Source organism: Bombina bombina, chromosome 5 (genome assembly GCF_027579735.1).
Source record: "Bombina bombina isolate aBomBom1 chromosome 5, aBomBom1.pri, whole genome shotgun sequence".
Taxonomy (NCBI): domain Eukaryota; kingdom Metazoa; phylum Chordata; class Amphibia; order Anura; family Bombinatoridae; genus Bombina; species Bombina bombina.
The window spans coordinates 492,641,347-492,665,381 of record NC_069503.1 but is presented as its reverse complement, the minus strand read 5'-3'; positions in this window follow the sequence as shown (position 1 = coordinate 492,665,381).

Sequence of the window (24,035 nt, the reverse complement as noted above, 5' to 3'; positions counted from 1 at the left end):
GGCTAGACATCTCACAGCTCAAATACATAAGGATTGGCCAAGTTTTGAAAATTAATTCATCACGCCCTCTAAATTCCGTGCATTTATTAAGTTGCAGTAAAATTTGGTATAATTCCCCATCTTCAAACCACATATCTCTAACTAAATCTTTGGCCTTAGCTTTACACCCCTTAATATACATGGATACATCATCCCCAATATCAAGTCTAGTCATGAGGTGGTTCATGGCTTCTAATTTGAGAGTTTTTGCCTGAACCATTTCATGGACAGAGGATCTTGGGGAGGGCACAATTTCGTCATGTACAGAAACGCTAGCATTACTTTTTGCTGAAGACATCGTTATTTTAGTGTTGTACTTGATAAGATAAAAACGCTAATATAATTTTGACCAATAAGAGAGAAAAAAAATTATATCTTCAAAAATATTAATAATTTTGAAATATGAAAATTAATATTTTTTTGAATTTTGAAATATGAAAAATTAATATTTTTACTAATTTTTCAAAAGTTAATTTTTAATAATATTTCAAGATATTAATATTAATCTTGAAATATGAAAATCAATATTTTAATTTTCAAAAACAAATTATATTTTCAAAATATTAATTTCGAAATATGAATTTTGTTCTCTTTTTTATAATAATATCTATTTACTACAAATATATCATATCAATAAGATAAATATTAATAATATCTCATGCAATGCCTCCAAATAATATGTCAGTATATGGCTGGGTTATAACACAATATATTTAATAATTTTTCTTTAAATTAAACCCTTAATCAATATGCATATACTAGAAACCATAAAATTAATATAAATTCCTGAATTCTTTTTTATTAGTTGATATTTATAGACACACTGAAATATATTTGTAAGAACCAGAATATTAGTCAAACTATATAGTGTTTAAACTGTTGCACTACTCTTTACAAGGCAAACCAAATTGTAACTTTTTAACTAGCCTTATTCACAATAGGATTTCATTCAATTAACACAATGAGATTCCAAGATATTTAGCTACTAACATTCAAGCAATACACTCAGCTATTTAGCCACCATTTATCCTATATAATTCCAATTTAAAACATCAGAAATTGTATATATTATTTGTACCAATAACCAAACTCTATGCCAATTTATCTAACTGAAATAAATTCTTAGTTATCTACAATTAAGACAATTCTAGAATATATATATATATAAATTTTCTAGGATAAATTGCTTAGCACTAATGATTAGTTTAAAATACACAGACTATGAAATACTAGTTTTAAAATACACATATGCTCTTTAAATTTATTTACTACAGGGGGGCAGAGCCAAGCGCCAATGAAGATGGCTGCATAAGTGAAGAGCTCTGCACAAGGATTGCAAAAAATAGAGCCTAAAACATATAACCGTAAAGTATAATTATGCCTAAAGGTTGAGTAACAATTGTCTAAATCTGCAAGCTGTACGGAGTTATCAAGCATATAACTATTTTTGAGCCAGAGCCCAGTGATTTGCTCATTTCCTGAACTGCACAGGACTGAAAACATCTGACTACGCCACAGCAACATAATTAACAACGGCCTAGCATATACTGTAATTTTCACAGACAAAGAGAAGAAACATCTAGGACGCTACTGAAACGTCTTTTGCTAAGAGTGATATTGGTACATTGGTCTCATATAAATCTAACATGTGCCTGAGGGATGAGTGCCAGGAGGCAGCTGTCCCAAGCTCTTTGAGTGCCCTAGATAGATGGAAAGCTAGCACACAGCAGATCCTCGACAACCATTTCAATAGCATAAAGGGTCATCTTCTTCAACTACTTGAGAGCCTTTCACCTGATCGCAATGTCGATGATTCCCCTACCTACCTAGCTCAGAGCTGTAGCCGTGAAACATCTAGTGTCGGCCTGCACCACAGCATTGAGGGAAGTGGAGATACAGACAGCTGCATTTCTGATGACATCTTCACTGCTGGAGCCACATGTCAATGGCGACTGTCCACTCCCTTGGACATCGCGGCTACTGAACTGCACAGTGGAATGGCTGCCATGTCTGTTGGGCTCCACATGGAGTTTCCTGATCTCCTAAATCTTGAACGCCCTAATAATTCCTGGAAACCCTTAACAGGCCTTGAGATCTGGAATGTGGCGCCTGCTAAGCCGATGCTGGAGGCTAAATTGACATTCTGTGACTCGGCTGGTGTATTAGCTCCGGTCCCATCTCACCTGAGCAGTTATTTAATGGGTTCCAATAGTGAAGGGTTACACACTGCAGTGAGGCATATAACCTTTTGTGGACAAAAACATTATCCAAGCTGCCTGTTTGAGAAAGCAGGTAAGGGCTAGACACTGGGACATTTATTCAAGCAGTAGCTGGTTTCCCCTGTCACTGATACAGTTCTCTATTATTTAAAATTGATTTTGCTTTTTTTATACACCATAGGCCACTCAATATATTAAAAGCTGGATAGCTTTTCATCTTCTAAGTTATGCAAATAGGTCATTCGATGTGTATATCAAGAGCCACACATGAAACATATGCCTACTTGCTTTATGCTTTTCTTCTTTTCTTCATATTATTTTCTAGCTCCGTACTCATGTTTCTCATTGTTTGCCTGTATACTATTTCTCAATTTTTTTACTAAGATATTTAGTTGGTATAACATAGACATTATCGTCGTGCACACCCCTCTCATGGTTCTTAGGGCACTTCTATGCCCATTAGCTAGTTAGTCCTGACTACATTACTAACAGTTCCAAATTATTGCTTAATAAACTATGAGCTGTATTTTTAGGATTAAATTAGGGGAACATTTTGTATGGGGCTATAATAGTATTTACTTATACCAAGTCTAATCTGCTTGATCATAACGGTTATCTTTTATCTCCCTATAGTATGCGCCATCCTTTTTATTTTATCACTGTCCCCATACTAATTTAGGTAATATAGTTCCCTCTTTAATAACTTTTCAAGCAGCAAATTATCTAGAGATAACATTATTGCCAAGTCAAATTCATAATTTCAGGTATACAAGTTGTCAGGTATACAAGTATTGTGCTTATTAATGATATGGTACTTAATATACTATGAGATATTGAAAAATATACTTACCTCTCAGCATAGCATACACACTCAGCTACCCACCTAACTTGTCCGCACTTTGCTATGTAGTCATATATCATTTGTTGTTTATGTAACCCTATAGATCCACCTCCTACTACACATACTTATAAGTTTAATATGTGGAACTAGCCCTGCAGATCATTAAGTGTATATTCTTTCTTATATGTTTAATTGAGTTTACATGTCTTACTAATGCCAGAGGCCCAAGGGTACCCATTTCTATCATGTCCCTTTAATCTTCACATTTATACTACAGTAAAATCTTCACTCTTGATCCTTTCTGCTCAAAGTTTGGTATGAGCTAATCCATGTTAAGCAGGTAACACATTTATGCTGGGGTGAACTCTTGATCTCACTCCTTTGATCACTTTAACTTTATCCTTCCCTATCCCTCTGACATCTTGAAGGAAATGTATTAACTTAATAGAATGAATATGTGTTATTGATATCGTTCATATATCTACATTATTTTCATATACTAACATTGGTTATTTGCTAATATTATAGGTTTGCTACATAGGCAAATATGATTCATAACTTTATAGTTTGAGCTGATCTATACTTCACTTTGTTTAGCATGTTATCCTATCCCCATCTCCTAGATGTGATCACTGTTTTAATTAAGACACGTTTACTTTGACATTATAGTACTCACAGAGGCCATAGGTTCTTAGCCCCTAGCATTAAGATATTTAATTAACAAGCTCTCCCTCTAAACTGTCCTGTATATAGTGGCACCAGGTAGTATCATCCTAGCACTAAATATAACTGGATGACGTCAGATCTCTAAATAGTATAACTCCGATCTAATTCATTGGCGTACTGAAATATTGCCTGTCTCCAGCCCAGTGTATTCATCCATTGGTGAATATATTGTTTGTAAGATATTACCATATTAACCCTATATAGGATTTAGGCTTTTTGCTAGCTATACCCCATACTAAATATATACAGGTTTTTCTAATAATCAGCATAACGCTTTTTAATGGCTAAGTTGTTGCATACGGTTATGATATGTACCCTCTGTATGCTTCATTAATGTATTCCCACATAGTGATTTAAGGTATATTCCATTCATGTATTTAGTACCCATATTTCCTGCTATGTAATGCTATACTACTTCTATTATGTCATGCAGCCCCTACTGTACTCCCCAATAGTGGGGTTTCTAGAAGCTCCCAGGGTGTACATACAACTAGATAGCCAACACTATACTTTTTCAAAAGCCTAGCATTATAATTCATAGCATTCATTTACTCTCTAATTAATATAACGTCTTGGGTGAATATGGTTACCAAAATATAAGATATAAGATAAAATAATAGTCTAGGATCTGGGGATAAACTGCTATAATACTTTTAGTTTACTGTGTTCCAGTTTTATATGTAGTCGGTCCATCGTGCAAACTACGTGACCCATGGATGTTCATCCATAATAGCTATCTAGCTCACTCACTACCTCAATATGACTCCCTACCCCCCCACTTATGCTCCCAAAGGCTTACTCATTGCGGTCTAGGTGTCTAATCAATTGAAGTGCCAATATCACTCCTTAAGAGCTCTACATATTATGTTACTTAATTATGCAACATAACCTAGTACCATATCAGAAACCTCCGCCTCCCCTCCCTCCATACTCCATGCGGTGCTTAACCGCTGTTTCGCTCCAACTACTATAAAGCCCAAAAGTGGCTATCCTTTTGACTATCATATATGACTCAATTAACACATCTAAAATGGTCCATAAGTGACCTGCCAATTAGTCTGCCAATTAAGCTAAAAATATTATAAAATAGAGGTTTGAGAACCCTTGCTATTACTGTACACAGTTATATTTATCCATTATCTTACAAATGTTACTGTTTCTTATATATTGATATGTTTGTCCCTGACTTTATAAGGCATTCATTGTCTGATGTTTGTATCGCAAAACCTCAATAAAAAATTATTTTTAAAAAAAAATAATAATTATTATTTACTACAGCAACAAGGAATGCTTATCTTAAATATTTACCTATATTTTAGCAACCTCTATATATATACTTTACCAAAATGAAATTCAGCTTCAAAACTTGTCCCACCTCATATAAAAATAAGTGTCTTTGCAATAGATAAGGAAGGTATAGCCAAAATTTGCTTAGAGTCTTGACTGTCTCCCACGCAACCAGTTATTAGTCAGTTTAGCCAAAAAAAAGCCTCAGTCCCCTCTCATCCTGCATTCCAGCTTATATTGTCTAATCATAGGTGAGAAATATGGGAGGCCCTTTGAAAACCTTGTCCCTTCCTATTAGTTCATTTCGGAGACGTATCTTTTTAACAGTCAAATCTTTTGGCTGTAATACCGGATTTTGGCCATCGGGGGGCAGCATGACAAACAAACAGATTAATTTAACCATTTCTAGACAGTAAAAATATTTATTTAAAATATATATTCAAAATGTCATAATTTCTTTACATTAATAAGTTACATGTTTACATGTACTGGACTATGTCACTTTATTTCTTCTGATTATTCTAATACCAAACACATTATGTTTTTAACATTATATTATATAAAAGTAATATATACTGCTAACTGATTAGCTTAAAATCCATTTAAAATGTCACCAGGTCATTTCTCCGCATTTATATAAAAACCACAGCGTATTTCATATTCAGTACTGCACTGCATCCCAACATGAATATAATATATTTCATATTTCTAATAAATCCTGAATGCATGAATATTGTCTATGCAGATCTGAAATAAAATAATAGTGTTATTAATCATTGCTTTTTAGGTCCACAAATATCCATATGAAACCCAGCATTTATACATTTATTATACAGATATTCATCCAGATATCATATTACATCAGTTCCTATAATTTTCCTTAGATTTCTGGAAAACAGAGAGAATAAAAAAAAATGTTTTTATTTTGGAATAATTTAAATATTTTATATCCACTAATAAAGTTATTCATTTAATTAATTTCCATCTGAATTGCATTATAGACATGTAATACAGTCTAAGGTATATATGTTAAATATTCTGTTGTCAACAGTACACAGGCTAAAGTATTTTGAAATCTTAAATCCGGGCCAGATGTGTATGGAGCTCCACAGGGGATCATTTAACTTGTGTTTGTTAAAAATTACAGTTCTTGAAAATGTTTGTGTTTTCAAACCTTCTCCCAGATGGATCGGCTCCTCACCTTGGCAGGAAACCCATATATGGGCATGCATTTTTGAGGCTCCATACATTCCCTGCTTGCTACCCCCTGCAAGGCTGTGAGCTTCAAAAGCTATGTTATCTTTTAATTAGGATAAACGTGTCTTCACCCAGCCAAAACCATTTGGCAGGGGGGTTGTGATTTACAGTGGAATAGAACTGTTGTAAATAGCCTCATATTTAATTAATCCTGTGGTCTCACCAACTATATACAGTATATGAAAATTATATATATATATATATATATATATATATATATATATATATATATATATATATATATATATACAGTGGGACCTCGGTTTACAAACGACTCGGTATACGAAATTTCGGTTTACGAATTCAAAATCTTGAAAAAAATTGTCTCGGTTTAAGAATTTTTTTCGCAATACGAAACAAATGTTCCGGTTTGCCCCTCGGTTTACGAATTTTTTTCGCAATACGAAACAAGTGTCCCGGTTTGCCCCTGCATACTGAAGTGTGGGTAGCAGTTGGAGAGGTTTTGGAGCCATTTGCAGCAAGTTGTTGAGCCTTTTGGAGCCATTTGCAGCAAGTTGTTGAGCCCTTTGGAGCCATTTGCAGCAAGTTGTGGAGCCTTTTGGAGCCATTGGAGCCATTTGCAGCAAATTTTGGAGCCTTTTGGAGCCATTGGAGCCTTTTGCAGCAGGTTTTGTAGACTTTATTTGACTTTTTCTCTCACCTCCGGAACGCATTAATTGGTTTTCAATGCATTCCTATGGGAAACCGTGTTTCGGTTTACGAATTTTTCGCAATAAGAAACGTCCCGGAGAACGAATTAAATTCGTAAACCGAGGTCCCACTGTATATATATATATATATATTTCATTTATAATATTCATATACCCTGACAACATGTGGATCACTCAATTGTATACCTTCCATGACAACTTTTTACTCTGTATATGAAAATCTCAATTTAAAAAAAAAAAAGTTTAAGGTGATTGATAAACACTTTTCAAGTGCCAAATAAATAAAGCATATAAGCATTGTCAATCTAAAGGTCCTATTTTTCATTGAACTGATGGCCTATTCATGTAAGGCAGAATTTAAACTCAAAGAACACTAATATTAAATATATCCTTCTAAAGGGTTTAACTATCCAATTCCTAAGTTTTAAGTGAGCATCTTTAACGTGATATAGAATCTGTGTACAGGAGTTAGAGCACAAGGATGACTAAAAAACAAGTAATGTAATATCACAGCGACCATTGACAACAACCATTGACAAAAGGTGCTCTTTATGTTGTGGGACATTTTTAAATGAAAAAAAAAACATGGCAATCAAGTTTGAAGGCAGAGATAGGAGTTTTTGACCCTGGGTCCTGTGGTGGCAAATATAATATATAAATATACATGTTTGTGTTATGGAGCCATTTTTGCACTGGTAGCCTTATTAAATTTAGCTTGCAAAAGCTAACCAGCAGAAAACCATAGAGTTCAACCTATTCTACACAAGGAGCACAATTCTCACTGGAGATCAGGATAGACAACGCGCATGTTGTTAGGTGTATCTGGAGGGATCAACATATCAGAGTTTACTATTACAGTGCTCCACCAGTCTAAAAAAGTCCACCATGCAGACCCACGAACAAACAGATACCGGGGCCATTGAAGTGCCGAGGAAAAGTAAAACAGGAATCCATGTGGGGAATGAGTCACCTCCACACAGTTCTCATTGTGCTAAACTTATACAAAGCGTCAATTGACATTTAATGTGTTTAGTGATATCACGCTCAAAAGAGGTGTAGCCATATCAGCTGTATTCATGGACTGAGCCATACAACATTGCTCCTTCAAACTCCCTTAACCACCTCTCTGCTACTCATTGCATTTTGTCAAAGGGAGAATCATTGGAAAGTCCCAGTCAAGGGAAGGGAAAAAAATGATGCTCCTGTGACCCGAGTGGGTAGATGAGTCCCTTCCAAGGGGTTATTGCAGAGAAGTCATCAGTTGAGCAATTCTAATCTCTAGGTGAGTAAATACTTTACTTCAAGAAGGTTTCATTGGTTAATTACTAAAACAATGGAACATCGTAGTGTCCTGACGTGGTCTTGGTTGTTCCCACGACCTTATCACCACTGTCAGCTCTCTACAACTAAATATAAAATGGTCCATTTTAGGGATAAGGATTGCTGTAACTTTGTTTACAACATCTGAGTCCACACATATTCTGTGATTATCACAAACAGCCATTGTGTAGCCTATTAAAGTTTTTTAATCACATATAGTAAAAGAAAGAAGCCACATGGTAAATTGCAACACATATAACACGGCCTCTGAGGGAAAGGTGATGTTCCTTCCTTTATTTACTTTGCTTCGTCTCCAAATCAGTGGTAAAGTAGTCCCAAGCAGAATTTACCGCTAAGGGATCTGTGGATGGTCATAGAGGACCAAAAGTTATAAAAACAACCTTGTAGTCTTCAGAGCTTCATAGAGTTGTTGCCATCTTGCTTACCTACCCACCGGAAGCCTCCAGGTCTGGCATTTTCTATAAACATTTTCCCTCAGGAGATCTCACAGTCTTACCTTGCAAACTAAAAGGTTGAGAGATTGTGTCTAAATATGCAAATAGAAAATAATAGAAAAACACTTGTAAATGAAAATAGAGGTGGATTTAAGATACAATACTTTGAAAGCAGAGTACTCTGATTCTATTATCCTAAACAGAGGCTAAGTTAGGGGCCCTTTGAAGAAGCGTGACTGTGAAACACACTTTAGGGGCACCGTTATTTGAGCATAGTCTCTCTATTTTAATATGCTTACTCCAGCAGCCTGATTACTAATATGCAATACTTCTGCTTGTCCCTAACAATAGTTAATTCAATTACTGTAAATGTAAAACAGCTCCTGCTATAGAAGGAGCTTAGCTTCTGTTTAGGATAATAATACTCAGGGCTAGAATAATTGTAATTATACAATCTGCACTAATCTCCGTGATTGTGAATGGGGAAAGAAACTGATACTCAACCTTTGACAGAGGGGAGGTGGAGCCAACACTGTATTGAAGCGGCGGACACCACAAACTGCCAAAAAAGAAAATCACAGCGGGCTATAAAGCAACGGTCTAAAAATAAATTTTAATTGTCCATTAAAAGCAGGATACAAAAAAAAGGAAAACACACACAGTGAGGGCTCAAAAAATCTTACGTGTTTCATGCCTGGTGGTGCTTACTCATAGATACTGAGCCACAAGTAAAACCACGGTTACATTTGAAAGGAGTCTCATCCAATCAGAGATAAACTGCCTGTGACATCATGACAGCTACACAGCTGACAACCATAAACAATGGGATATGACTCCTATTAACAAATGCAACTGCATTATAAATCTGAACAACACAATACCTTTTTTAAGGGAAGAACAATCTTTTGTGCAACTTTGGTTGCATTTTTGTAAAACAAGAGGTGCAAAGTATGGCTGCATGTGGAAAATTACCTTAAAGGGACACTAAAGTAAAAATTTAAATTTCATTATTGAGATAGAGCATGACATTTTAAAACACTTTCCATTTTACATCCTTTATCAAATTGTGCACAGTCATTTTATATGCACACTTTTGTATGTGCAAGAGCTCACAGTGTATACATATGAGTATGTAATTGGCTGATAGCTGTCACATTATATAGGTGGTAGGGTTAAAGGGACATGAAACCCAACATTTTTCTTTCATGATTTAGACAGAGCATACAATTATAAACAACTTTCTAATTTACTTCTATTCTCTATTTTGCTTCATTCTCTTGATATTCTTATATCTTAAGAATGAAGCAAATTAGGTAATATAAGTAAATTGGAATGTTGTTTAAATTATATTCTCTACTTTAATCATGAAAGAAAATGTTTGGGTATAGTGTCCCTTTCAGTAATTAATCATAAAAAAATAAATAAAAAATAAAAACAATCTACTGCTGCTCATTTGAAATTTTAAAATTCTCATTTTATTATGTGTATTCCACTCACAGCCAATACATTTAAGTATTGTTCTTATACAATCATTCCTTTCAATACATTATATTATGTACACGTCCCTTTAAACTATAGCTGCACTAGTGAGCAGCTGTAATATATTAAATAACTTTATTACAAATGAGCCATATAAACTTGTAAAACTAATATTTTCTCTTTCATATGCTCTCATTTCTAGGTGCAATTGATTTACTGCTAATTTACATTTTTTTATTACATTTTATTAAGACAGATATGCATTTATTACATTTAATTCTTAATATCAATCACCTTTTTTTTAGATTAGTGCTTAATGATAATATCTCTCTCATGCTCAACCTGTTTTCAAAGAATCGTATAGTGTAAACATAGCAATACTCTTATCTTCATAAGAAGATTATATGTTTCAAGAGAAAAGGAGTATTTAGAAGATTCAGACAGGTGTGTCATCAGAGAAGTGTAATCAGAATCAAAGATGGGATATCTGTGTTTCCTTTTGATTTATTTTCATTACAGCTATTGAGCATCATTAAGACAAGGATTCCATACACATTACTTTATTGATTACCAATTTCTATTTGATAAACTATGGTTATCTGTGACAGTACAGAATGAAAATAAAGCTAGTCCTTTTAACTGTTATCCTAATAGTAGTTGTTTTTGCTAAAGTCAAATCTAAATTACATGATTCAGATAGAGCATACAGTTTTAAGAGACTTTCCAATTTGCTTTCATTATTAAGTTGTGCAGGTTTTTATATGCACACTTTCTGAGGCATCAGCTCCTACTGAGCATGTGCAAGAGTTCAGTGTATTAGTATAGGAGTCTGTGATTGGCCGATAGCTATCACATGAGACAGGGGGTGGCAAATTGAAGTAAAATTTGAAAAAAATCTACTGTTCATTTAAAATTCAAAGTAAGCGCAATTGCATTTTCTTTTATTTTTATTATGCACTTATTAATTATGCAATTCTACTGTATGGATCATTGTTGGTTTCCGCTCAAGACCTACAGTACTCTGTGGGTCCTGAGCGATACTTATTTTGTGTGTTTAACCTCTTTGCAGGTTGTAGGGTTGAAAGTCTTAAAATGCCATGCTTTAACAAATCAGAGCATAGAAATCAAAACTAAACTTTCATGACCCAGACAGAGCATACAATTAAAATTATAATTCCAATAATAAATGTATCTCTTGTCTTTTGGTATTCTTTGTTAAAACCTAGCTCCTTTGCATAAGAATACTTAGGTAGGCTGAAGACTATGAAAATACAATATATTAAATATTATATAGCAGCAATCTTATACATATAGAGCTCAAAACACATGTCAGTTACTGAGCCTACCTAAGTATGCTCTCATGGAAAGGTTCTGAGAACAAAGAATATCAAGAGAATAGTGAATCCTGAGACAATAAGAGGAAAGCAGTAGCATCCTTGCTACAAAAATGTGTTGCATTCCTGTTTTCATAGATTAAACATTCAGTTAATGCTCCGATTGACCACTTAAAAAAGTATTATTTATTAATTTATTAATTATTTTGTGAGCTAATGGTTTGAACTGTTCTCAAATCAGTGCTCTAGTTATGCGCTAGAGCACTACATTTAAAATCAAATTAAAGCGTATCTCCAGCTAAAATATTGCTAACATTTTGGATCTGTTTATACAAATTTACTGTCACTTTAATGTTCTTTTAAGAATCATTGTTAAAAAGCTCTAATGATTCATCTATGAGAACAGGAATATAACACATTTGTGTAGAAAGGATACTAGTACTTTTTTCTTATTGTCTCAGGATTCATTATTGAGTTTGTTATAAAAGCACTATTTTTTAAGTCTTGAAATTACAACATTGACAGACAGTAGGAGATAGCTTTCAATAAATGCACATTTAAAGTACATGGGGTTAAAATAGTATATAAACATCACCATTAAGGTATAACATACAATTAAAAAAACTTTTCAATTGTAATTATATTATCAAGTTTAATTTTCCCTTTGTTCTCAGCACCTTTTCATGAGAGCATACTTAGGTAGGCTCAAGAACTGGCATGTGTTTTGAGCGGTATATGTATAAGATAGTTGCAAAAACTGCTGCTATATAATGTTTAAGATATTGTATGTTCATAGTCCTTAGCCTACCTAAGTATTCTATTATGCAAAGTTTTTAACAAAAAATACCCATATGAAAACAGAAAATTATTGGAATTATACATTTTTAATTGTATACTCTGTCTGGGTCATGAAAGTTTAATTTTGATTTTCATGCTCTGATTTGTTAGAGCATGGAAGTTTAAGACTAACAACCCTACAGCCTGCAAAGAGGTTAAACACACAGTAGAAGTACTGTGCAGAGCACTGTAGGTCCTGAGCGCTAGCACAAGATTCACATGTGTAACTAGCACTGCTTATTGGATCTATAAAGGCTTACGCTCAGGACCTACAGTGCGCTGCATGTCCCGATCAGTACTTGTGTGTTTAACCTCTTTGCAGGTGGTAAACACACAATAGCATATAGTGAATAGTCTTAAAATGACATGTTCTAACAAATTAGAGTGTGTAATTGTTCGACTGTTATAGCCCTTTAAAGGTACAAATCATATGCATAATAAAGAACACTATACAAACCAGTTGCATAAAAAAGTTAAGCTAAACGCTCTTTATTTTGTTTGTTTTTAAACTAACTTGCAGAGCATGTCTATGAACAACTGAACCTTATAGACTTATTGCTCTCCAGCTTATAATCAGATCTCCCAATTTTCTTTTGGAATGATTGTTGTCAAATTATACTTTGCACATCCATTATATAAAATAAGGACAACAAATAATATTTCATATTATTGCTGTTATCGATAACATAATGTACATAGTATGTTAAGTTACTGTGGGGCTTTAAAATTCATAGAATGATCTATTATATAATGGTCAATGGAATGTGTTCTATGTGGTAAGGTCCTGTTCAGAGTGAAGAATCTTTTAGCTTTCATTGATGAATGTATTCCAAGACAAAGACAATACTCCACTATAGCCGTGTTCGGGTAGCGCTTACATCCAGCACCTGTACATAGGCAGTGGTGATGACGTGGTGCTGTGAATACGTCACCAGTTGAGAAAACGCTCCCATCGCAACGTCCCCCGTCACTACGCATTGACAGATTAGTAGGCATGGGCAAATGGATCTGCATAGTACCGAGACGCTTCTATTTGCATGCAATATAAAACAATACAAAATAAAATACCTTTTAAGTATTAGAAATATTGCATGCAAATAGAAACGTCTCACATATGAATTATATATGTGTAATATGTTACATACGATCAAGGCATTGAGCATACGGAGAATCGGATATCATGGGAAGTTTGTTTAACTTTTTACATTATTGTAAACATAACAGCCTCCACAAGCAACACGTGTTTATATAAATATACTGAATGTATATATATATATATATATATATATATATACACTATATATATATATACTTGTTGCTCAAGCATCTAAACTTGCTCTGAAAAGTCTCAGCTTTACCAGCACGCTGGAAACACTGGGAATTTCGTCATCAGAGCATTGAGGGAATACCCAGTCCCTCACTGGCAAGTATTGACAGAATGCTCCAAGTTAGTCCCAATTCGCTTGGAGTGCTTGCCGAATGCGGCCTAAGAAAGGATAATGACACACTGTCAGCATGTGCATTTTAACATTCAGTTTGTGATATCTGTGAGATGCAGTTGATATCATCAGGTAGATAGGGCAAGAAGTCCACTTCAAAATGATTACATACTTCTTAGACCAATACCCAAATGATACATTTTAATATATGCTCAATTCCCTTTAAACAACGCTGAATATAATGACACAATCTGATTGGTAAAATGTGTAGTTGCTTAGAGACCACATTTTTTGTGTTAATCTGATTTTACCCAATAACTTTTCACTGCCCCAGAACTAACTAGTTTCTGCACAAGAATGTTTTGGGGGGTTTTGCCATCATTTTATTAAGTGTATTTGCTGAAATTTACATATGAATGCCTGTAAAACAAAATTTTGGCTCAAATTCAATACCCATGGATGGTCATCTTAAAGCAGATGTTCATAGCTGTGCAGTCTGCAGTCATTTTTTCTTCATTAAGCAGAGAAATGTTGGAGCATAAACGCTTCCTGTGATCATAGCTTTAATTTTTCAAAGCCCATGACCAGTGTTAACAGCCAAAATTATTGCTTGACAGGCTGTCAGGGAATTTAAAGAAAACTCATAACACCTGCTCAACACTAAAAATTAAACTATGCAAGTACCTAACACTCAGTTTACCTATGAAATGGCATTGATATATTGTGACAGTTCTTTGGTTCTAAACATTTAATATTAAATAAAAACATAATAATTATATAAAAAAAACTATAGTGTAAAAAAATGTTTTGTCTTATTAATATTTAATATTGTTACATCATTCATATTTTTCCCTTTTATATATTGGATTCATACTTCCCTACACAACATAATTGTATCATGTCATTGGTACTCCCAAAAAAAAAATTATTTTGGATTTTTCAAGAATCACTGGCCTAGATTTGGAGTTCGGCGGTAGCCGTCAAAACCAGCGTTAGAGGCTCCTAACGCTGGTTTTGGCCGCCCGCTGGTATTTGGAGTCAGTGATTAAAGGGTCTAACGCTCACTTTGCAGCCGCGACTTTTCCATACCGCAGATCCCCCTACGCCATTTGCGTAGCCTATCTTTTCAATGGGATCTTTCTAACGCCGGTATTTAGAGTCGTTTCTGCAGTGAGCGTTAGAGCTCTAACGACAAGATTCCAGCCGCCTGAAAATAGCAGGAGTTAAGAGCTTTCTGGCTAACGCCGGTTTATAAAGCTCTTAACTACTGTACCCTAAAGTACACTAACACCCATAAACTACCTATGTACCCCTAAACCGAGCTCCCCCCACATCGCCGCCACTCGATTAAAAATTTTAACCCCTAATCTGCCGACCTCCACCTACGTTATACTTATGTACCCCTAATCTGCTGCCCCTAACCCCGCCGACCCCTATATTACATTTATTAACCCCTAATCTGCCCCCCACAACGTCGCCGCCAGCTACTTAAAATAATTAACCCCTAATCTTCCGACCGCAAAGCGCCGCCACCTACGTTATCCCTATGTACCCCTAATCTGCTGCCCCTAACACCGCCGACCCCTATATTATATTTATTAACCCCTAATCTGCCCCCCTCAACGTCGCCGACACCTACCTACACTTATTAACCCCTAATCTGCCGAGCGGACCTGAGCGCTACTATAATAAAGTTATTAGCCCCTAATCCGCTTCACTAACCCTATCATAAATAGTATTAACCCCTAATCTGCCCTCCCTAACATCGCCGACACCTAACTTCAATTATTAACCCCTAATCTTCCGATCGGAGCTCACCGCTATTCTAATAAATGTATTAACCCCTAAAGCTAAGTCTAACCCTAACACTAACACCCCCCTAACTTAAATATAATTTACATCTAACGAAATAAATTAACTCTTATTAAATAAATGATTCCTATTTAAAGCTAAATACTTACCTGTAAAATAAACCCTAATATAGCTACAATATAAATTATAATTATATTATAGCTATTTTAGGATTAATATTTATTTTACAGCCAACTTGGTATTTATTTTAACCAGGTACAATAGCTATTAAATAGTTAAGAACTATTTAATAGTTACCTAGTTAAAATAATAACAAATTTACCTGTAAAATAAATCCTAACCTAAGATATAATTAAACCTAACACTACCCTATCAATACATTAATTAAATAAACTACCTACAATTACCTACAATTAACCTAACACTACACTATCAATAAATTAATTAAACACAATTCCTACAAATAAATACAATTAAATAAACTAGCTAAAGTACAAAAAATAAAAAAGAACTAAGTTACAGAAAATAAAAAAATATTTACAAACATAAGAAAAATATTACAACAATTTTAAACTAATTACACCTACTCTAAGCCCCCTAATAAAATAACAAAGACCCCCAAAATAACAAATTCCCTACCCTATTCTAAATTAAAAAAGTTACAAGCTCTTTTACCTTACCAGCCCTGAACAGGGCCCTTTGCGGGGCATGCCCCAAGAAGTTCAGCTCTTTTGCCTGTAAAAAAAAACATACAATACCCCCCCCCCAACATTACAACCCACCACCCACATACCCCTAATCTAACCCAAACCCCCTTAAAGAAACCTAACACTAAGCCCCTGAAGATCTTCCTACCTTGTCTTCACCATATCAGGTTCACCGATCCGTCCTGGCTCCAACATCTTCATCCAACCCAAGCGGGGGTTGGCGATCCATAATCCGGTCCAGAAGAGGGTCCAAAGTCTTCCTCCTATCCGGCAAGAAGAGGACATCCGGACCGGCAAACATCTTCTCCAAGCGGCATCTTCGATCTTCTTCCATCCGGAGCGAAGCGGCAGGATCCTGAAGACCCCCAGCGCGGAACATCCATCCGGACCGACGACTGAACGACGAATGACGGTTCCTTTAAGGGACGTCATCCAAGATGGCGTCCCTCGAATTCCGATTGGCTGATAGGATTCTATCAGCCAATCGGAATTAAGGTAGGAATTTTCTGATTGGCTGATGGAATCAGCCAATCAGAATCAAGTTCAATCCGATTGGCTGATCCAATCAGCCAATCAGATTGAGCTCGCATTCTATTGGCTGATCGGAACAGCCAATAGAATGCGAGCTCAATCTGATTGGCTGATTGGATCAGCCAATCGGATTGAACTTGATTCTGATTGGCTGATTCCATCAGCCAATCAGAAAATTCCTACCTTAATTCCGATTGGCTGATAGAATCCTATCAGCCAATCGGAATTCGAGGGACGCCATCTTGGATGACGTCCCTTAAAGGAACCGTCATTCGTCGTTCAGTCGTCGGTCCGGATGGATGTTCCGCGCTGGGGGTCTTCAGGATCCTGCCGCTTCGCTCCGGATGGAAGAAGATCGAAGATGCCGCTTGGAGAAGATGTTTGCCGGTCCGGATGTCCTCTTCTTGCCGGATAGGAGGAAGACTTTGGACCCTCTTCTGGACTTCTTCAGTGGATGTCTAGCCCCCGCTTGGGTTGGATGAAGATATCGGAGCCAGGACCGATCGGTGATACCTGGATGGTGAAGACAAGGTAGGAAGATCTTCAGGGGATTAGTGTTAGGTTTATTTAAGGGGGGTTTGGGTTAGATTAGGGGTATGTGGGTGGTGGGTTGTAATGTTGGGGGGGGGGTATTGTATGTTTTTTTTTACAGGCAAAAGAGCTGAACTTCTTGGGGCATGCCCCGCAAAGGGCCCTGTTCAGGGCTGGTAAGGTAAAAGAGCTTGTAACTTTTTTAATTTAGAATAGGGTAGGGAATTTTTTATTTTGGGGGGCTTTGTTATTTTATTAGGGGGCTTAGAGTAGGTGTAATTAGTTTAAAATTGTTGTAATATTTTTCTTATGTTTGTAAATATTTTTTTATTTTCTGTAACTTAGTTCTTTTTTATTTTTTGTACTTTAGCTAGTTTATTTAATTGTATTTATTTGTAGGAATTGTGTTTAATTAATTTATTGATAGTGTAGTGTTAGGTTAATTGTAGGTAATTGTAGGTAGTTTATTTAATTATTTTATTGATAGGGTAGTGTTAGGTTTAATTATATCTTAGGTTAGGATTTATTTTACAGGTAAATTTGTAATTATTTTAACTAGGTAACTATTAAATAGTTCTTAACTATTTAATAGCTATTGTACCTGGTTAAAATAAATACAAAGTTACCTGTAAAATAAAGATTAATCCTAAAATAGCTATAATATAATTATAATTTATATTGTAGCTATATTAGGGTTTATTTTACAGGTAAGTATTTAGCTTTAAATAGGATTAATTTATTTAATAAGAGTTAATTAATTTCGTTAGATGTAAATTATATTTAAGTTAGGGGGGTGTTAGTGTTAGGGTTAGACTTAGCTTTAGGGGTTAATCCATTTATTAGAATAGCGGTGAGCTCCGATCGGAAGATTAGGGGTTAATAATTGAAGGTAGGTGTCGGCGATGTTAGGGAGGGCAGATTAGGGGTTAATACTATTTATGATAGGGTTAGTGAGGCGGATTAGGGGTTAATAACTTTATTATAGTAGCGCTCAGGTCCGCTCGGCAGATTAGGGGTTAATAAGTGTAGGTAGGTGTCGGCGACGTTGTGGGGGGCAGATTAGGGGTTAATAAATATAACATAGGGGTCGGCGATGTTAGGGCAGCAGATTAGGGGTACATAGGGATAACGTAGGTTGCGGCGGTTTACGGAGCGGAAGATTAGGGGTTAAAAGTGTAATGCAGGGGTCAGCGATAGCGGGAGTGGCAGATTAGGGGTTAATAAGTGTAAGGTTAGGGGTGCTTAGACTCGGGGTACATGTTAGAGTGTTAGGTGCAGACGTAGGAAGTGTTTTCCCATAGGAAACAATGGGGCTGCGTTAGGAGCTGAACGCTGCTTTTTTGCAGGTGTTAGGTTTTTTTTCAGCTCAAACAGTCCCATTGTTTCCTATGGGGGAATCGTGCACGAGCACGTTTTTGATGCCGGCCGCGTCCGTAAGCAACTCTGGTATCGAGAGTTGCATTTGCGGTAAAAATGCCCTACGCTCCTTTTTTGGAGCCTAACGCAGCATTTGTTTTAACTCTCGATACCAGAGTTAATTTTATGGTGCGGCCAGAAAAAAGCCCGCGGAGCGTTAACAGCCCTTTTACCGCCGAACTCTAAATCTAGGCCTAAATGACTTGGGTTTTGAACTTGGAGATGTGTTGTACACAATCACATGCGTATCTCTATTGTTATTATTTAACCCAGGGCTGGCTCAATACATTTGGCCCCATTTACCAATCAGCAATTGTTGCTTCCGAGGCCCATAGTTTTAGGCTCATTCTGAAATGATAGTTAAAGGGACAGTTTGCCCTAAATTTTCCTCCCCTTTAGTTTGTTCCAAATGATCAATTTTACCTGCTGTATTGTATTAAAATATTTACTAACCTTTACATTTACAGTATATTGACATTTGAAATAGCTGATTTTGTCAGTAGTATTCCTAATGTAACCGAAAGTTTATATACTTGAGTATAGACTATTGACAAGCTATGTAAACACAGCTAGCAGGAGAAATTACACTCCCAGTGGGGTGAGAGAGAGATAAAGACACAGATAAGAAAGGGAAGCATTTAAGTGATAAGATAAAGATGTCTGATCTGTCTGCAAGCTTAGCCTATTTTCAAAGAGTAAATCCAGCTAGTTAATTTACAAAAATAAACATAAAAGAGCAATATCTCATACTTTTTATAACCTGCAGGTGATATAAGAAGTCATTGGGAACACATTAAGGGGAAACTAGTTTTACAGTACACCATCCCTTTAAAATTTCAGTCTGCTAAAAGTTGGCAGATTTAAATCATCCTGATCTGATCAGGATAAGTGACAATCCCTGCTAGCAGGTGATTGGCCGCCAGCAAGCAGAGGGCCGGCGAATAATGTCTGCCCAACCTTTAATAAATGGAGCCCATTGAGCAGCATTGGTCTAAGAATGAAATAGGGCCTTCCAACTTTTTATATACCATAATGTAATCCCAACCATAACTAGCAATTGCAATGATTGAAATTCAGTATATTGAGATTTTACTTTAGAAATTGATGAGGGATTCCATATGAGAGTAATGTTTCTAAAAAAATAATATTAATACTATTAGCTCTCACTCTGTGCCACCCTTGTGAAATGCTGCCCAGGCTTCCTGTGGCCCTATCTAGTATATTTGTAAAGCTGCTTTAACCTCTTTGTTATATACACACTACAAAACCTGCCTGCACAGAAAAGAGAAATCAATCTCTGTGCAAAATAAAATGCTGATGAGGATAAGGTCACAATCAGGCTTTCATATAAGCTAGCCACAACCAAAAACAATCATAGGGGTAGATTTAACAAGCAGCGGATGCTGCAATCTACCCCTGTAGTTTCAGGTTCCCCTGAAACTTAAGACCGCGACTCCTTAACTCGTCAGCCACCTCTAAGGTTGTGAACAGCAATCATCCCGATCAGATACGGATGATTGACCCCTTCTTTTTCAACCGTATACAATACTCTTAAAGCTATCAATACTATTATACATTTTAGTTCAATGTTTAATGATGTTCAATTCTTTACTAAAGTAGCTTTGAAATGGGAGCTAGATACGGTATAGAGGTGAAACTAACAATAATTCAATTCATCAGCAATATGCATGACAAGTGTCCTAAATTTTACAAAATACTAAAGTAGGGGTACATTCACATATTCATTTAAATCCTACTTATTAAAAAATTCTTACATTCCCTATGTTCCAAAAGTAATCAAATAACTAAAACGTAGATGGTACTAGACACCTAACAACATTATTATCAATATAGAAGGAATAAAAGAATCATCTTTCTAGCACTCTATAAAAAAAAATATAACTTCATGGATATGAAGCACGCAAACATAAAACTTAACATGTATTTATCCTTTACAAATATTAAAAATGATGATTAAAGGGGCAGTCTACACCAGAATTTTTATTGTTTTAAAAGATAGATAATCCCTTTATTACCCATTCCCCAGTTTTGCATAACCAACACAGTTATATTAATATACTTTTAACCTCTGTGATTATCTTGTATCTAAGCCTCTGCAAACTGCCCCTTTATTTCAATTCTTTTGACAGACTTGAAGTTTAGCCAATCAGTGCCTGCTCCCAGATAACTTCACATGCACGAGCACAGTGTTATTTATATGAAAACATGAACTAACACCCTCTAGTGGTGAAAAACTGTTAAAATGCATTCTGAAAAGAGGTGGCCTTCAAGGTCTAAGCAATTAGCATATGAACCTCCTAGGTTAAGCTTTCAACTAAGAATACCAAGAGAACAAAGCAAAATTGGTGATAAAAGTAAATTGGAAAATTGTTTAAAATGACATGCCCTATCTGAATCATGAAAGTTTATTTTGGCCTAGACTGTCCCTTTAACACAATTTAAAAACTAAAAATGCAATACAGTGCTCGATACTAAGCTGATCCAGCTCAACACAGCCCAACCAATATAAGCCACATAATTACTCTAATAACACCAGAGGTGACCAAATAGGCTATGGTTGTCTGATTATTGTGAGAATACCATTACAAAAGATCACTATATAAATAATTATGCCTATCACTTGTGGTAGTCAGCATGATAATTATTTAAAACTTGGGTCTGTGCAAACACAATACTGAAAAATACACACAAAACAAGTGAACATAAACTGGCCTCAATGCAGGCAAAACAGCCTGAAGCGCGTTTCGCCGTTTGGCTTTATCACAGACGGGCATGTTTAATTTGACTAAAATAAACCAATGAGAAAAAAGAAAACCTTTACATGCCTTCTTGTGGGCCAATTGTTTGTCCACCTATTATTATTATTATTATCGGTTATTTGTAGAGCGCCAACAGATTCTGCAGTGCTAATCACTACAACTATACATGTCTCTTGACCCTAAGAAACTAATAATAATCTGGTCAATTGACAGTATACCCTTCAGTATCATAAATTAACAAAGGCAATGTGTAAAGTTTCTAGGCTAAGAGTTGTTGATTATTTAACTGCACAAAAATGGCTCAGTTGAAACCTTCTATATTAGTATGTAAATATTGGTTTGCAGATGTCTTTGACATACATGGAATTAACCCTGTTCCAATCTATCCTAAGCTTATGCAATATTTTTATTAGTTTGACTTCGGTTCTGACATTCTGAATCTTAGAATATATCAGTCTCACATTTTGATCAGAATTATGAAACAATTGTTTAATAAGGTTTAAGCTGATTACTGTGGATTGTTGGCACATTCTTATTAAAGGTAATACTTTCCTGTAAGAAACTGACTCTACTTAAAGGGACACTGAACCCAATTTTTTTTCTTTTGTGATTCAGATAGAGCATGCAATTTTAAGCAACTTTCTAATTTACTCCTATTATCAAATTGTCTTCAGTCTCTTGGTATCTTTATTTAAAAAGCAAGAATGTAAGTTTAGATGCTGGCCCCTGGGTTGTTCTTGCTGATTGGTGGATAAATACACCCACCAATAAACAAGTGCTGCCCAGGGTCTGAACCAAAAAATAGCTTAGATGCCTTCTTTTTCAAAAAACGATAGCAAGAGAACAAAGAAAAATAGATAATAGGAGTAAATAGAAAGTTGCTTAAAATTGCAAGCTCTATCTGAATCATGAAATAAAAAATTTGGGTTCAGTGTCCCTTTAACTTCTACATCAATAGTAACGCATATACCCTTCTAATCAACTAATAAAATCTTTCTCTATTTTTAGAATATTTTTCTTCCTTTTGAGACCATGACATCAGACTTAAAGGGACATGAAACCCAATTTTTTTCTTGCATGATTTAGAAAGAGTATGCAATTTTAAACAGTGTTCTAATTTACTTCTATTATCTCATTTCCTTCATTCTCTTGATATACTTTGTTGAACAGCATATCTAGATAGGCTCAGTAGCGGATGATTGTTGGCTACACATAGATGCCTCGTCTGATTGGCTCACCCATGTGCATTGCTATTTCTTCAACAAAGATATCTAAAGAAATTAGATAATAGAAGTAAATTGGAATGCTGTTTAAAATTGTATTCTCTATCTGAATCATGAAAGAAAAAAAATTGGGTTTCATGTCCCTTTAATATATCATTAAGTAATCTAAAAAAAATAATAAAGTTGATTGTATTGGACTAGATATTATGCTTTTGTTTTGTTATCTTTTTTTTTTTTTGTTCTTTAAAGGGACACTGTACCCAAAAAAATTATTTCGTGATTCAGATTGAGCATAACATTTTAAGCAACTTTCTAATTTACTCCTATTATCAAATTGTCTTCATTGTCTTGGTATCTTTATTTGAAATGCAAGAATGTAAGTTTAAATGCCGGCCCATTTTTGGTGAACAACCTGGGTTGTCCTTGCTGATTGGTGGATAAATTAAAAGTACTACAAATCTATACTTGAAGTGCTCTCTGGACACTGTCACCCTATATACACTAAACGCCTTATCGGAACTCTGGTTACTATACTAGATAAACCATCTGAGAGTCTTACCTACGAGTGTTCATCTTTTTCTTTATATACCTATTGCCGCCCCGTGTATTTTACACACGCTGCACAAACTGGACACTGTGCTTTAATGTCAGACCCATGATCTAGCAGGGATTTTGCAATATTGTTTTGTTTACAAACCTGTAATGTTATATACAGTCTACATACTTTCTGTTTTTTTATTAGATGCCATTTGCTTTTAACATTTGAGACATCGTTTTTAGATTTTGGCCATAATCTATCTGTTTGGTTTTTATAAGTATAGGGAGACGTCCCTTTTTTATTTGCTGCTATATTGTATTCTAATAAACATATTATGTATATTTATAAATAGGTGTTGTGCTACTTTTAGCCTTAACAGGCGCACTTATCTATCCCTAAGCTTAGCTTAAACTTTTGTGTGTATGGTTATTTGACACTTAACAGGGATTGTGTCTTTAGATAAGTGTATAGCATCCTTTCTTAGCGCACACTAATCATTATACTGTATTAATAAAAAAGTGCTGTCCAGAGTACTGAAACCAAAAAAAAGCTTAGATGCCTTCTTTTTCAAATAATGATAGCAAGAGAACGAA